Here is a 16,787-nt window from a genome sequence, read left to right as displayed (position 1 = left end):
GAATTTTAAAAAGTATTTGGAAAAAGGGCCACCTTTAGAACATCCCTTTGCTTAGAATGTTAATTTTAGTTTACTATGCAACTTGATATAGTGAGGTAGTCTGTTAGTCTGATGAAAATCCAGGATGGCTATATTATTTAGCAATTCCTAGTGTTTTAGTACAATTTATTCAAATGAAACATAGCATCTAAAGCTGACATATCACAAGAGGCCATTTTGGCCTTATCCCAGCCCCAGGTCATGATGATCTATGCTTCTGTCACTCCTGATAGACTTGTCCTTCTTACTCTTGATGACTCATGATTGTGGAGATTTCAGTTTCCCTTGACAGAATATCACATGCCTGCACTATACTTACTGATGAAAGGTTCTCTTAACAGCATACTTGAATATTCCTTGCAGTAATACATGCCCATTGCTTCTAGTTCTTCCCACCATGGACATCTAAAATGGCTCTAGACATCTTTGTGTGGGCATCAGAATAGAAGTCAGTATTACAGCCAGGGCTTGGATGGGAGGATTGCATCACGGATCTGGTGAGCTATTCCTATTAATAGACCCTAATGTAGCATTCACTTTTCATTGAAACAACATGGCATTTTTGACTCACATTTGGTTGATGGCCTGGAGTATCCCTATGATACTTTTTTTCCAGGACTCGTCCACAAGCGACCCACTCTGATTAATATTCCGCAAGCACACACAGCAGCAGTATGTGTGATTAGTGATGCAAGTCAAGTGCATTTCTCCATGGATCTGCACTCCAGTTCTTGGCTTCACATTCATTGCATGGGCAGGCAATGTCTATATCCTAACACTCAGATCTTAGGGAAGGTGAAATGTGTTTTGCCACTTACTGAAGGTAAATTTGCAAACTGCAAATCAAGTCAGTTGTATCCATGGAAACATCAGTTAAACATATGGGTATGCAGATTCTCCTCTAGTCCTCTGATTGGATCTGGCTGTTCTGCACACCAAGTCTTTCTAGTTCAAAAAATAAATCGATGGGAATATTTGTTATATCCAAAAGTCTGTGAACATAAAGGATACTTGTAGACTTTCTTAACGGATTCCATTGCAACTTAAGAAAAATCTGTACTAAATAACATTTTGTTAATTCACTATTTAAAGCCTAGATTAGAATTCCCAAGTGGGCTGATTTTTCATATCCTTTCATGAGCTTAACTGTCACAAGATTTGAGCTAGGAAGCAGAAGTGTTTGGGAAATTTCAGAGAGTATTTAGCCAGTGAATATGACACCATTGTGACAGTGTTTGAAGAGCAATACTGGAATCCAGTATTAACCATATGAACTGATATATAAGTTGTTCTTAGTTTCTATTCTACTAATTAGGAAGCTGCTCTGAAATCATGAGCAGAGATGTGAGAGAACACCCGACCAGTTGATCTGAATTCTATTCCTGTTTCAGATACTAATTTATGACCTTGTTCAAGACATTTTGTCTTTGCTACCCTGTTTTGCAGTTAGGCAATGTTTACTGGCTTCCTGTTCAGAAAATTATAACTTTCATGGCAATGAGAGTGGAGAACTATTGTAAGCCTTCATCGCTGTGGTTTTCAGTGAAAAAAAAAAGTGATTGTTTTCTTTTTTTTTGGTCCCTGAAGAGAGGACTATTATTTTCAAAATTAAATTTCCAATATAGCATTTCAAATAAGTTTTCCATCAATTAATTTTTCTACCATATTCACTGTAGTGCTAAATGTTCCCATGACTGAAAATATTTAGGAAAATGAATGCAGAAGATAATTCATTTGAAATGTGGATGAAAGTGTATGTAATATATGTGTTGCATACTCAGCTATGAAATTGGCCATAGAACTTCAAATGTTTTGTACTGTCAAGTAAAAATTTCTGGGGAGGAATTTGGCTGCAAACTGTTTTCATTATGTACTTATGCCTTTCCCTCTTTAGGAAGTAACAATTTTTAACTTTATATGTCTGCCAAATCAGAAGAGAATTCAGGGGACAATTCTGAGGCAGATGTTAATACTTATGTTAAATACCAGACTATGGCAGATAGTAGCACTGTGAGAAACTGTCAAAGAAAAGTTCAGAAAAATCTTTGAGAAAATATTTGGGTTCAAGATTAGCTCCACCTATAGTGAAGACCCTTGATTTTTCTTTCTACTGACATGAAGCTCGGTGAGGGTGCCAGCAACTTATTTCAGATTTGCATGTTCATTGTTAAATGTCCCTTTGATAGGGGCATTTCTAACATTTTTTTGAAAGTACAATGTTTAAAGAGTTTTGTTTATTATAAAAAGAAGAATGAATTTAAATTTTAATAAGAAAAACCCACAGTGTGCACCAGCATTAAATCAGAGGTTTCTTCTGCTGTCTTTTGTCCTCTAGGGTTTTTCGAGAGACTGGTATAATTCTAATATTACTTACCTTCTCTATTTCCTATGATTATTTGTTCTTATTTATTATTATTTATTTATTACCAGGAATTCCAGTTACAATCTTTTTAGGCAAACAGTTTCATATAGCTCAATAATTTGATTATATTAAAGTTTATGGGAGGAAATGCTTTCCGAAACAAATACAGATAGGTATTTTTTTATTTTCAACTACAAAACCCAATGCACCATTAATTATTTTATTATAACATTTGTCTAAATTTGCTGTAATTATGCTTAACTGATCAAAGATGCTCTTGGGTGTTGGTAAGGCCTTGCTACCTTATCCTTTACTATTGGGCAAAATCAGGAAATGACAATTTCATTAAAATATACATCCATAGTTCTAGTATGACATTATTTTTACAATCAGGAAGAATTTGAGCAATTATGATTCCCATTAACATAAGATGCAACTTTTGAGGCCTAATTCTGAAATGTAATGAACAGGAAAGAAGGCTGTTCAAGTTTATTATTATTGTTGTTGATGCCGTTATTCTTTTTGTTATTTATAGATTTGTGTGCACAGCTACGTTACCTTATGAAACCCAAGGAAGAAAAGATTACTTAGAAATCACATGATGTTGCAGAAAAGGTGAGAAGATACTTCTGCTCTTATATAGCTCTCTACAAAAGTTAAACAAAAATTAAATATGCAACACTGGTTAAAAGGGAGTATATGAAGCTTTTTTAATTGATGCAGTAATAATTCCAGCAGTAGTTCCACTAGAAAGTTCAGGCTTTGGTGTTACTTCTTTTGCTGTCAACAGAAAGGAACTTGCTTTTCTCAGAATACGTGAACCAGACTACACTAAACTCAATGACCACTTTGCTTCTTAGTGATTTGTAGCCATATTTTTAGTCCTGCTTTCCATTGAATTCACATGACTTTTGAAAATCCTGCTAAAGACTTATGCATTTAGGTTCCCAATGACATTCTGTTTAGCACACAATACAAAGTTGTATTATTTTTTGCTGAGGTCCTAAATTAAGCTTAGTTGCCCAGGAGGAATTGTGTTCAGCTTGGATAATCATAGAATCATTTAGGTTGGAAAAGACCCTTGAGCTCATTGAGTTCAACCACATTAATACCACTAGAAATTATGATTGCAAAAGGCAGAAAATGCGTATTTGTTTTATAACTCAATATTATTATTCTGTTCTGTTGGCACAATGAAGGCTGTAAAATGAAGCAAATAGATTTTTACAAGAAGATATCCATCTAAGCTTATCTCCTGTCCTCTTATGAAGGGTATAAATTAACCAGTTCTAGCCTTCATACTCTAAATGTTTCCTTGTGGAGACTTCGACTCCCTCAGAAAAAGTCACATTCCCCTTTAGATTCCAGTAACGGTGCCTGAAGTAAAGGAGGTGCAAATAAAAGAGAACTCTTCTCTCATTTACATCTTTTACAATTCTTTTCATTCAGAATGGGTCTGGTTGGAGATCCATGGAGTTAAATTATCACAAAAACTGTAGTCTCTATAGGACTCAGCATCGAGTTGTAACTACATCTTTATCAGTCAAATGCAGTAGCTGTAAATTAGTTAGCCAGATCGTAAGCAAAAGTACAATTTCTACACTTACTATGTTATTGCAGTTTAACCAATATTTGTTTCATGTTTGTTGCTCTCTGACAGGAATATGCTTTTTAGATGCTGTAAAAGTTGGATTTTATGCATTAATCTCTGGGTTCAAGACACAGCTTCTCACAATAGTCTTACAGTTTTCTTTAGAAGACAGTGTTTTGAATTTATTTTATATTTTTAGTATGTTGTTGTGTTTGTTCTTGGTGGTTCGCCATTCAAAGTTTGGAAACTTCTCTCCAGATTTTGGTAGTATGTGGTTATGGAGGAAACTGATGTCGGTTTCAGAATCAGTTGTCGATATTTGTAGACCTTTATAAAGGGTTACACTAGAAATGTCTATTTATCTAGATTTTCATTTACCCTAAGTAATTAATAAATCTTATCATAAAAGGAGACACAAAGAACCCTGAATTAGAACTAGTCCTGCTTCTTGACTGACCTTCTAGCAAAATCTCTCATGTCAAACTGTCTGTGAAACCAGTGGGCATTAATCACTTAATTTCACCTCTTTTCTTGTTAAAAAGCTCTCCAGCACTCTGACACAACTGAGAACAAGTTTTGGCTGCATGAAAGGTTGACATTGTTCTCTTCCTAAGACTCTCTCATATCAACTGTATGGAAAGAAGGTAATAAAATATAAATTCTTATTAAAGACTTTGATTGTCTCTTTCACAGAACTTTATGATTTTCTGAAACCTAAAGGGAAACAGGTGTCCAGCTGTCATCAGAAGTCACAGTGAGTAGGACAGCTAGTTCCCTTTGGAAAGACTTGCCTTAATATTTTGAAATGAATATGTCATCCATGTGATCCACAAAGCATGGACTCACTTCAAATATCTTTTGCAAGCTTCTAAAGAAGTCATACCATATTTAAACATATTTCTAAGGGTTGTTTGAATTTAAGGAATGTAAATCAATATAACCTCAGGTTGCCTTTATGTGCACAAGGATCTAAGAGATTTCTTGTGATGGAGAAAGTGCAATAACTTGTCTTTCAACAGACAATGGGGACATTTAATAGCACTTGGCATTTACGTATTTTTACCATGTCTGCAATATGTTGGCAGCTTTTACCATCGTGGAAAGGTCACTGGACTAGAAAGAGTGGGTGATAAGGACAAAAGAGCTGATTGTGAACATCCCACACATTTGACAGCAGCAGATTTGGGTGCTCTCAAAAAGGCCAATATTGACCTTGATGTGACTTTTACATTGAAGAGCATAGTGGTGCCTGGAAAGCTGTATCTGTAATGAAAGAATAAGCATTAAAGTTATTTTCTGAAGGGGTGAAAAAGCTTGTGAAGTCAAACAGAAAAGACTGATATGGTGAAATGTAGCATGAGAAAGAAAGGGCCTGGTGTAACTGCACTCATTAGACCTATGAGAAAAATGAAATTAATGCACATTTCATTTTCCAGTTCATCCAATAATGGTATAGAAATCCTGCCTGTGCCTTGCTAGTTCTTTTCTTGGGTGCCTACATCTAGATAAGATGCTTGATCTCATACTCCTTATTTAAGTTCTCATTAATCCCAAGGTATGTGTGTCCTCATGAACTCTTGGTCATCACTTGCATGTGCAGTATTTGTGCACAGATTCTGTGTTTCTTCTTCAACATGGCAGCACATCCTTGTTTATCTAAGAAATAATGTTGAAGGGAACAAGGAAGACAGCTTTGTTCTGCAAACTTGGGATCCTTTCAGATGAAATATTTACAGTAAAGCATATAGAGATTTGTTTCCATTTGTTTAAACGTCAAAAGACTCACTAGATTTGAGATGTTTGTAAATTATCCCAGCTTAGGTTAGCAGCTTGCCAGTACTGTATGATTTGGGAGAAGTTTTTAAATAGTTTATTCCCAGACAACTGCAAATATATAAATATTTTGTGTACAGGGAACGATGCCCTGATTTTTTTATAATCAATAAAAAGGCTTCTATTTATTGTAGTTTGTGCTTCAAATGATAGTGTGCATTGACTCTTGTTTTATCCAAAGATACTTGCTGGTGTCTAATAAAGATGGCAATTTGTGTGCTCCTGAGAAAGCTTGCAAAGAAAGTATATGATTCTGTGGTACGTTCAGCCCTGTCAAGCCTCTCCTGTTTCAAGCAGTTAATTCATATGATAGTTTGATACCGTGCACAATGGGGTGCTTTGACTAGTAATAGGGGTAAACAATCAAGTAGAGGAGTAAGATCCTTACTGTACTTCCATCTAGGAGTAAAAGAGGTAAGGCTTGAATAAAGGAGGATTCATTAGGCAGAAATATTTCTGTAACAAAGGCATAAGTGCAAATAATAGCATTGATATTTTCTACTGACGTCTTGGTGTCAAAATAGTAGTGTAAAATTGAATACAAGCTTCAGAAGTTAATATGTTTCTCAAATGTTCGCATGTACTACTGGCTCTATGTTCAGCTGCTCTTAGGCACTTCCTAATACTTGTCTTTCATGTTAATTCACTATGGGAAGATTTATATTTATGTACTGTAATTTCTGAAAATCCAGCAGTTGGCCCTGGACAATGTGCAACAAATATTTCAGAAGTGCAGCCTAGCTGTTTCAGGCTCTGATATGCAAATAAAAATAACATTAAAAATGTAGCAAAAAGAAGTCATCCTCACTGTTGTGGTGGCATAGATTGCCAGTTCATGCACAAAATGGGATTTCTTATCCTGGATCCAATAATATTGAAACTAGAATTTTATAGTATTTTGGTGAAGGGGGCTTCATTCTCTCTAGCCCCCTTATCCCCAACCAATCCTTGTATTGATAACCTCAGATTTGTCCATTTTGATGGCTATTTTCTACTTTATAGGAATGCCTGTCGCTTAGTGTACTGACAAGAAGGCAAGACAGCTTAATGAACTTCAATGTGGGAACGGCAGGATGTGCGGTTCCAGCTAAATAGCCTTGGACAGATTATACAAAAGTATGTTTTTTATGAGTGTAAGGAGTGATAGCCCAGGCCAATGAGAATGTTATCTCAGGTTGGAAAACTGTCCCCTTATGTATTATGTGTGAATGTTGGGCCTGGGCGTGTGAATGAGTGGGTAAGGACGCTGCCCACAAGATACACATGGGAATGTGACTGCAAACAGCCACAGCATGAGTGTGGTGTGTTTGGGATAGCATTTTCTGAAAAAAAACATCCTGTCTAACCTCTTGGTCCAGCCCTGTATCTGTAAACCTATAAATTGAGAACTGTTAATAAAAGTCAGCTCAGCTCAACTCTGCTCTTGCTGCTAACAAGAACTCTGTGTCTGTGCATCTCTGCATCTGCATGCGTCGTTCCCCATCGCTGCGGTTCAAACCCTACTTTTGATTTTGAAGAGGCATTCATAGTATAAATAATTTTTCACTCAGAACAAGGGACATGTTTCTTGGGAAATCCTTCAAGATTTTGCTAAAAAGGGCTGAGAAGAGCGATCATGAGAGGAAAACTTACCTCTCTGGGATGGATTGTTCAGTAATTGGGAGAAACAAAAAACAGCAAACAGACTCATAGCCCTCAAGTTTAGGGATCCGAGATATCGTTAGAGCATGTCACCTGGTTTTCTTTATAACACAATTACCTTGCTCTCAGTTATCCCTGTACTAAGCACAACTTCTTGTTACACTGAAAAAAAACCCAAACCAAAATTCTCTTTCCCTCCCCTCCTCCCAGCTTCTTTTTACATGGGGGTGGGGAAACTGGAATAGTGTTTTAATACCTGACATTTTCTTCCTGGTGAACTTCATACTCCACAATCAAGTTATCTTTCTATATCGTCAGATAATTTTTTTTTTCTTCTTTTTTGATGGGTGTCTTAAACAAGCAGAAACACCATATCAGGACTAAACATTAGTCTTGCCAGTTCTCCGTGGAGGGAGAATGCACATTCTTTTTCCTGATACTCAATTAAAACAATGCAAACTCCCCAGTACTTTTTAACCCAGCATGGCTTACAAGTTGTACGATCACTGTGACCTCTAGTACTGAAACACTTTTTGGCACTTCCATAAGTTTTGTGATTGTTCACTAAAATACTGAAGCATTCTACTTTCCCCATTTCTATAAACTGAAAAAAAAAAAAAAGTATTGTGAGTTTTGGTTTTATTTATTTATTTTTTATTCTAAATTAATTGTATGTTCCATCTTTGCATGGGGGCTTTGTTTTTTGTTTGTTTGTTTTTTGTTTGTTTGTTTGTTTTTTGTGTGTGTTTGGGTTTTTTTTTTAAATATGTGTCCAAATGGAGTATTCATCAGTGTCATCTACATGCTGTGTGCCCTGTTACCCATTCCAGCCACAGCCCTCAGCCATGAGGTCACCTTCTGCAGGCAGGGGCTGCATTTCTCTTCTCTGACAGAGAACTTTAAGTTGGAGGAAACATTTTTTTCTTTTGTTTTAATGGGTAGAACTCACATTAGTTAAGATCACCCACAGTGCACTCTACTTGTCATTATTTGTATTCTGCAAACATGTAGGTTTGCTAAGCTCAGAAACTAATGGGGCAAAACGTACAGGGTTGGGTATTTATATATATAAATATATTACCATTTTATTCCTCACTGAGAGCCTCTTCTTCGGGTTTGCCACTTCTATGGTCCTTGTTTGCTTAGTGTGTACTTTAGAAATGCTGTGCAGAGGTTTTTATTTATTTTTCAAGAGAATACAGTAATGTAGATGAGCAGTTTAACAAGTCAGGTATATTTTGTAGTTGCTTATGTACATCAAGATTTTCTCCTAAAAAATTAAATCAGACTTGTTCTGGGAATACTATTTTATATTAAAAGATGTTGTTTGACACTAATTATGTCATTTATCAGCTAAATGTATGGTCCATTATTCTAGCCATGGCTGAGATTAGACTCACTAGCCTATAGTTGCCTAGATCATCTTGCTTATTCTTGTGAAGTACTCACAAGTATTAAGATTCTTCTCACCTCTCATATTTCCTACTTATTCCACATTTTTTTCTTAGATGGAAAATTAGTGCCCAGGGCTTATCATGGAGAATTTGTAGGATTCTTGGGTGCAAATTCTCCAGAACTGCTTGCTTTAAAAAAAAGTTAACCAGTAATGTAGCATATTTAACATCCCCTTTATCTACAAGTGTACTACGAAGTGTTCTCTCTCAATACGTATACCATCTGCTTTTTCCTAAGAATAGATTATAAATGTCTTCAAATAGTGTTGCCTTTTCAGTATCACTTAAAATTTTATCATGTTTACCAAGTAAATAGGTGTGTTTTATTGCTATCATGTATCTTAATCATGTATATAAAAATTTGGAAGCTATGTTTTCATAAATATTCATAACATTATTTTTATCACCACATGTTGATTTTTCCCATGTGTCCTTAGATTTTCTCATCAGTTTTCTATATTTTATAAATTCTAATTTACACTGACATCTATTTCTCCTGTTTCCCTTTCTGTCATTTTCCATCAATGGTAATTGCCACCTTCATTCATCCACTAAGCTGCTGCTTTTTAACAGTCTCTAATAAAATTTGTTCACTAAGAAATCCCAATTTCTTTTAATATTCCTCCCACCAATTTTTATTAATTTCCTTGGTAAAATTAACCTTCTTGATGATCTGTGCTTGTGTGTGCAACAAAGTATTTTAAGATTATTCCACTTGGATCAACATCAATGAGTTACTAACATTGCTTCCAATGCATCCTTCAACATTAGTCCAATGATTAATTCATGAGGACTTATGAAGATAAATTACTCTTCAGTTAAGAAATGACAGACTGTCCTATAGACTTGAATAGTATTTTACTGTTCGGCAGCAGAATGCCTCCTGTGTCTGCTTCCATAGTCAAAGTCCTTGCTAATACATTTCATTTCTTTCCAGATATATAAACATAGATCGAGTTTATCAGTAACTCAAAACAATTAATGGGATTTTTAATACAGAATATTATATCACCCTCTCCTTTTCCTTCCTCCCCACCTTTATTTTTGTATTTATTCTTCATTTCTTAGCCATATTTGCACAGGGTTGAACACAAAAGTGCTTAGATATTTGTGCTAGTTTGCTGCTGCTGTGGCAAGCTCATATTGAGATTTTATGCCTGGTGTGCTGGCGCTGAATTTTGTTACACCCTGGTTCTCAAGAAACTAAAGCCAAAAGGTAGAAACATGAAGTGGGGTTCACCCCAAGTTACTTATGGGGATGAGCTCAAAATTTAAATTTTGGCACTTGGCCTTCAAAACTGAAGAGCCACAGGTTCATCTCTGCAAACAGAGCAGAAGAGGAAGTAATGCAAACCAAAGTCCATTTCCTCAAAATAAACATCCGATTTGATAAGGTATGTGATGTTAAAGAAAACATAATGACTATCCTAGGTCTATGAGATCTCCTGTGCACTTGAATTCCCTTTCCAGTTGACTTTCCATTGCTTTACTGACACTGAAAATGTCAGTGAGGGGAAGCTGCCGATGTCTTCCAGAAATTTAACTTTTGCTGTCTACTCTGAGCAACTTGATGGTATAAACTATGCATAATGCACCCAGGTTTGTGCAGAAAGCAAAGATCTTTTTGCACCCTTTTAATATTTTTAATAAGTGCTTTCCAATAAGCCTATTTGTGTTTAACAACAAGGAAACCAGTGGGGTTCTCTAAAATTAGTATTTGTAAAAATTAATGAATGATACCCTTTATTTATCTCCAGAGAATATTAATTCCTTCCACAAAATTTCAGTAGTACAGACCATTCTTTCTACCTGGATTATCTGATTCCTCTTGTGGTTTTGAATAAAGCAGGCACTTTAAGATGTACTCGGAAATTTGTTTTGGTTTTTGCCTTTAGTTAGTGTCTGTTTAACATGTTGTGTATCATTGGCTGGATGAATTAAAGGGCCTTTGCTATGGGTTTTATTTTTGTTACATTGGAAAACTTTATGGCAAAAAGCAGTTTTAACAGTACTCTTTATAATGACAAAGGCTGTATTTCTGCCAATACTCACTTGAGATTGAATTTTTTTTGGCAGCTTTCATGACACTTTTTATATTAATTTTTCTATCACAGTTTGAGTTCCTGGGTTTGACTGTTGGTGAGCTACACAAAAATCCCAGCAAGTGCTGACTGGAAATGAATTTTGGAATTAAAAACCTGCTGTTATTATTCAGTGGTGAATAAACTGACTCCAGACACTGATGTTGGGAACTGAAAGAAGGATCTAGCAGACTGGGCAAAGCAATTTGTGATGGACACAGAGCATAGCAACACAGTAAATCTTATTAAGGCAACTAATTTTTTGGGTTTGATCGGAACAGCAAGAAATCTATGCTGGACTTGTAATGCATATGTGTGTACAAAGAGGATGCTGCTAGCTTCCGTCTTCTTACTTCAGGATTAATGGTCCCACTTCACCTTAGTTTAGTTACAGGAAGAATTCAATTTAGGTGTAACTTGACTAGTACCATGGTTTTGTTTTGTTTTGTTTTATTTTTCACTGTTTCATACATTCTGTGATTCTATGATTGAGCACACAAAATCTTTAGCTGAAAAGAGCTTTTTTTTTTTTTTGCTGTTGTACCTCCTTTCAGCTATAACCAGAGAGAATTAATCTATCATTGCTCTACAGGAATAACTTTGTTTAATTAAGTAGGTGTCTTCTGCAAACCTCAGTATCAGAGTCTCACAGAATTTAGAACTGCAAGTGGAAAGGAGGAAACTACAGAAGGCTTAGAGTCCCCACACTGCAGCACCTGCCAGCTCTTCAGGAGCCATTGTAAAAACTGTGTCTTGTCCTGGATACAGGGATGTAGTGTGGTTAGATGACAGCTTTGTTTAGTAGGACATCTAGGGACTATCTGAGCTATAAGTCATCCAGTATAGGTCAGTCTGCCTAATGTTATCACCTCCAAGTGAAGGACAAGCTTCATGAACATGTCTCTAACAGAGTTACTGAGGGTAAAGCCTTCTCTGGCTTCAGGGCATGAAGGGGTCATACCTTTGCAACAGAGATCTAGTTCTGTTTTGCATCATCTTTACTGAGGACCAGGGCACCTTGTTGCTTGTTTACTTTCACAAACATGTACTGATTTTGACCTACAATATAAACTTACCAATGAGGTTTCCAGGCTGCTAACAGAATGGTGAAAAGAGCATTGCTGACAAAGTCTACCTGTGAAAGTTGGCTAGTCTTCCTAGCCTTGAAATCAACTTAGCAAAAACTTAGTCCAAAAGCCTACCCCATTTCTTGTAAAGCCCCTGGGGTTTGAGAAAGAGGTTAGCAATCTTCTGTGGGACTTAATTGTCCCAATCTGCTCAGGGTTCCATGTCTCAAGGATGCAGGACTCAGCATATAGACTCTCCTTAAGACAATTGTGTTTTTCTCACCTTTCAAATCCAGATGGCTTTGTTTCTGGGATAATATAAGGAGAGCAGATGCAGAAAAGTGGTATCTATGGACCCATACACACCTGCTTGCCAGTCTGTGAAAATATGGCAGTATGACTGCCAAAGAAAGACATTGAGGTCTGAGCAGGTTTGAATGAGCATTTGAACACTGAAGGGGGCTTGAAACAAGGAAGCAGTATAAAAATAGAACAAGAATGTTATTTCCTTTGCTGTAAAGGGACATCATAAGCCACAGGGTAGGATCATGAACTGTTGTGTTCAAACTGATGCATACGAATCATGGCATAAAAACCAACAGTTATCTTAAAATTAAAATTCATTCCTAGAGGGATAATAGTTTTTAAGAAAACATTGTCTTTCATGTGTGCATTTAGGAAGGTAGAGAAAATTGAAATGGTCACACAATCTTAACTATGGATGTGATATCCAAGTAATTTTTGCAAAATGCCATTTCTAGTGTCACAGTTAATTACATGTCTTGGACAAAACGCAGAGTCCTGTATCAGGTATTGCTTAGAAATGACACTGAAGGACTTCATATGTGAAACAACATGTTATCTATATTCAGACCTTCTGCCTTTACCCTTGCATGCTGAGCCACTCAGAGCCATGCAAGCAGGACAATTGATTGACACTAAAATTATGGCTTTTCTCAACCATTCTTCAGACGCTTATCTACAGCGAGGAAGTGTGGAACAGCTTTACAGAGCAGGCATTCAGCAATATTTTCTCTAAATACCCGCTACCAAGTAATTATTTCTCTTAGCCCGATTCTAATGTGAAGAGTATGGCTTCAGGTCTGGTCTTGGATACAGCAGAGGCAGTTCATCTTGCTGTCTTTAGAAGTGTAATTTACTCCTTTGGGGGTCTTTTATGCCTTTTCATAGGTTCAGCTAGAACATTGTCCTCCAAATGCAAAGTATTTTATTATTTGTTTCTCTAAGCATGACTAGTAGTTTTGTTTGAAAAAAAAATAAGAGGGGAGAGAGGGGAAGAGTGGTTATAACAAGGAAAAATATTTCACAAAGTGGTAGGCAAAAAAAAAAGTATATATATATATGGAAAAGGTGTCACCACTTAGCTAGCTGTTCTGGAAAACAGGCTAAGGAGTAGTTCAAGACCTAAAAAAAATTTCAAGAACTTGGGCAAGCAGAGAAAAAAAATGAGATGTTATATGCCTTCAGAAGACTGTCTCTTGACCTGAGACTACAAACCTGTAATTATGCTGACCTTTTCACTTAACAGCTCATGTAAGATTGCAATGTTCAGTTGTGGGTGTGATGCAGAAAGAATACATAAAAGCTCTCCTGCAAAAGTATCACCAGTGATCTTCAAGCAAGGAAATACCCCAATATCTGATATTTTTTTGAATTTTAATTTGGAAAGTGAAAATTTGCATGTCTCTGGAGCTGTAGAGTACTTTACTCCTTTCGTCTGTCACTTGCGAATAAATATGAAACATTTATTTTCCCAGTTTTCCTAGCATCAGTAATAAACTGTGAGAGCCAACCATTCATATCTGGTGGCTTTTTAAATAAAGGATTAGCCCTTCAATATTTCATTTTTCTCCAGAATTACTCTCTAGGTTTGATGAGAAGGAGGTAATATGTAAAAGACTGTGTGGGGAGAAAGCTATTTGTCTAGTAACAAAGAGATGTGGACAAGCAATTCTAGGAGATATTTTCTCTCCCTTCTGCTCTGTGTATATATATAGATGTATACAGGTGTGTGGGAGAACTGAAGGAGACAGACTGACTGTCAGAAGTGCCGGCTTTTGTCCAAGTTATTGCAAACCAGCAGATTTCTGACAGAATCAAGCTATTGATGGGAAACTATACAGGGGATTACATCTTGCTGTTATTAATATGGGTGTGTTCCCATCCACAGTCTGGTTTGCAGGCAAACAGCAGCCCTGTTGGGATTTAAACCAGCAGCACCTGCTGCTCTGCAGCTTTCCACTGCTTAGCCACTGTGTTTTCAGGCTGGAAGTCTTGAAGAGAACAAAATGTCAATATGAGAACATTTCTGAAAAATAGCAGGTTTGTTTTGAAGGGTCACTGAAAAGGCTGTCCTTGAGAAGGATTCACAGTTCCTATTCTCTAGCCTTGTGTCTGTCCCCAGGTGTGAACATGCAAAGTGCGTGGCACTTCTATGTCACTTCTCCATGGCTTTGTGTTGAAATGGCTCTTTGGGAGCCACTCTCCTGCACTCATCTGAATTTCAACCTTTATGGTCGAAACAGAAACGAATAAATTTTACCTGTGTGTTATGTACTCTGTTCTCCCATGCTGCTCTCCAGTGATGAGTGAGATGCCATTAGTTTATTATACATGACATAAGAAATGTGAAATGACTGAAAAACATTTACATCCCTGCTAAAGCGCATATCCTAGTTCCTTGTTTTTGGATGGATGACAAATCTCTCAGGATATGGAAAATGCCATATCCAGAAATCCACTGTTCTGTGTGCAGATCTGGTCAAAGAGGGATGCTTTTTAGCATCAAGGCTGGAATTCCTTCTGTTGTCATGACATGCATTACTGCAGTGAGGCCATGAGTTGGAGGTGTAGTGGCTAAGTATAGAGATGAAGTTAGAAAAAACAGGGATTATATAAACAACGGATGCATGAATTGCTCAGATCTTACCAAGAGAAAATGGCAGATGATACTTTCTCCTTCCAGACACCAAGAACTCTCCTGTACACCTGGTTAACTCCAAAGTGACAAGCATCACACCTGTGTGCACTCGGCAGCTAGTCCGATGATGGATGTAATGGCTCTTTTGTGACTTAACTGTAGAGAAAACTGAAGTGTGAACTTGCAGTAAAAACAGTATAGTTATGTTCTGGTAAAGATTGCCAAATGCCTTCCAGTCCTGCTTAGAAACCACAGTTCCCACTTCTCTTCACCAAGTCTTTGAATCTCCCCAGCTATTTATTTGAATTTTAAATACCTGAAGACATCTGAGAAAAATCCATTCAGAGAGGGAGAGAGAAGGTTAATACTGCAGGAGCTCACAGAATGTGGGAGTCTAATTTGGTTTCTATGGGGGTACTAGGTTATGTTGGGCAAAAAAAGATGCACTTCATTACAACTCCTGTAGCAATGAGGTTATATTGCAGTTGGAACTGCAAAAATTAGTAGCTTGGTCTAGTCAAATGAGGCCTGAAAGTGATCAGGCAGAAAGGGACAGGAAAAGTGTTAGTGAAATATTTACCATGACATGATGAAACCATCAGCAAATCCAGCCAGCTTCTCTGTAACAAGGTGCTGAAAGCTTCTCAGCTGCACACTAGGACTTTGGCTTCAGGCAGTGAAATTGCAGAATCTCCCTGAAGCACAGAGTAAGAATATGGAAAAATAGTTTTCTCATCCCAAGGGAAGGGGACTGCATTGACCGGAGTTACTGAGGTTCTGCTCACATCCACTACTCAGAAGACATGATCATGGCTAAAGGCTTGGTGATATCATGAAGTCTATACTAATGCAAAGCAGCAATAGCAAAAAAGTCTTCTCCTTTGGTCTTCCCACTCCAGACTTGTGTCTGCAGCAGGATACATGCATCTCCTTTGCTAATAGCAGCAAGTTAGCTCTTACATCTACCCTCTTTCTTACTTCCAAGTCACTCTAATGAACTTAGCAGCCCAACTGCTCCGACTTACTGCTAACACTTCAGGTACAAGAAAGGAAAATAAGAATTGGGCAGTAAGGAATGCCTCTGAGTCATAGTACCTCCTGATGTGTTACTGCAATTGAAATTGTAGCAATTGAGACAGCCTCTGTAGGAAAAGATAAGGTTACTCATACCCTCCACTGTTCTATAGAAGATGATCTTTCAAGACATCTGCTACAATAGCATTGTTTCTAATGTGTACAAATTATTTCTAAAAGAAGTTCAACAGTGCATATTAGAGACCTTCTAACAGAAAAGATTATGAATCACAGAATCACAGAATCACAGAATCACAGAATCGACTGGGCTGGAAAAGACCTCAGAGATCATCGAGTCCAACCCTTGGTCCAACTCTAGTCCATTTACTAGATCGTGGCACTAAGTGCCATGTCCAATCTCAGTTTAAAAACCTCCAGGGACGGCGAGTCCACCACCTCCCTGGGCAGGCCATTCCAATGCCTGACCACTCTCTCTGTAAAGAATTTATTACTGACATCCAGCCTAAATTTCCCCTGGCAGAGTTTAAGCCCATGCCCCCTTGTCCTATTGCTAACTGCCTGGGAGAAGAGACCAATCCCCACCTGGCTATAACTTCCCTTCAGGTAGTTCTAGAGAGTGATGAGGTCACCTCTAAGCCTCCTCTTCTCTAGACTAAACAACCCCAGCTCCCTCAGCCTCTCCCCATAGGTCTTATGTTCAAGTCCCTTCACCAGTCGTGTTGCTCTTCTCTGGACCCGCTCCA

This window comes from Streptopelia decaocto (assembly GCF_964273445.1).
Source record: "Streptopelia decaocto genome assembly, chromosome: 7".
NCBI classification, from domain to species: Eukaryota; Metazoa; Chordata; class Aves; order Columbiformes; family Columbidae; genus Streptopelia; species Streptopelia decaocto.
Note: the sequence above shows the minus strand (reverse complement) of the source record.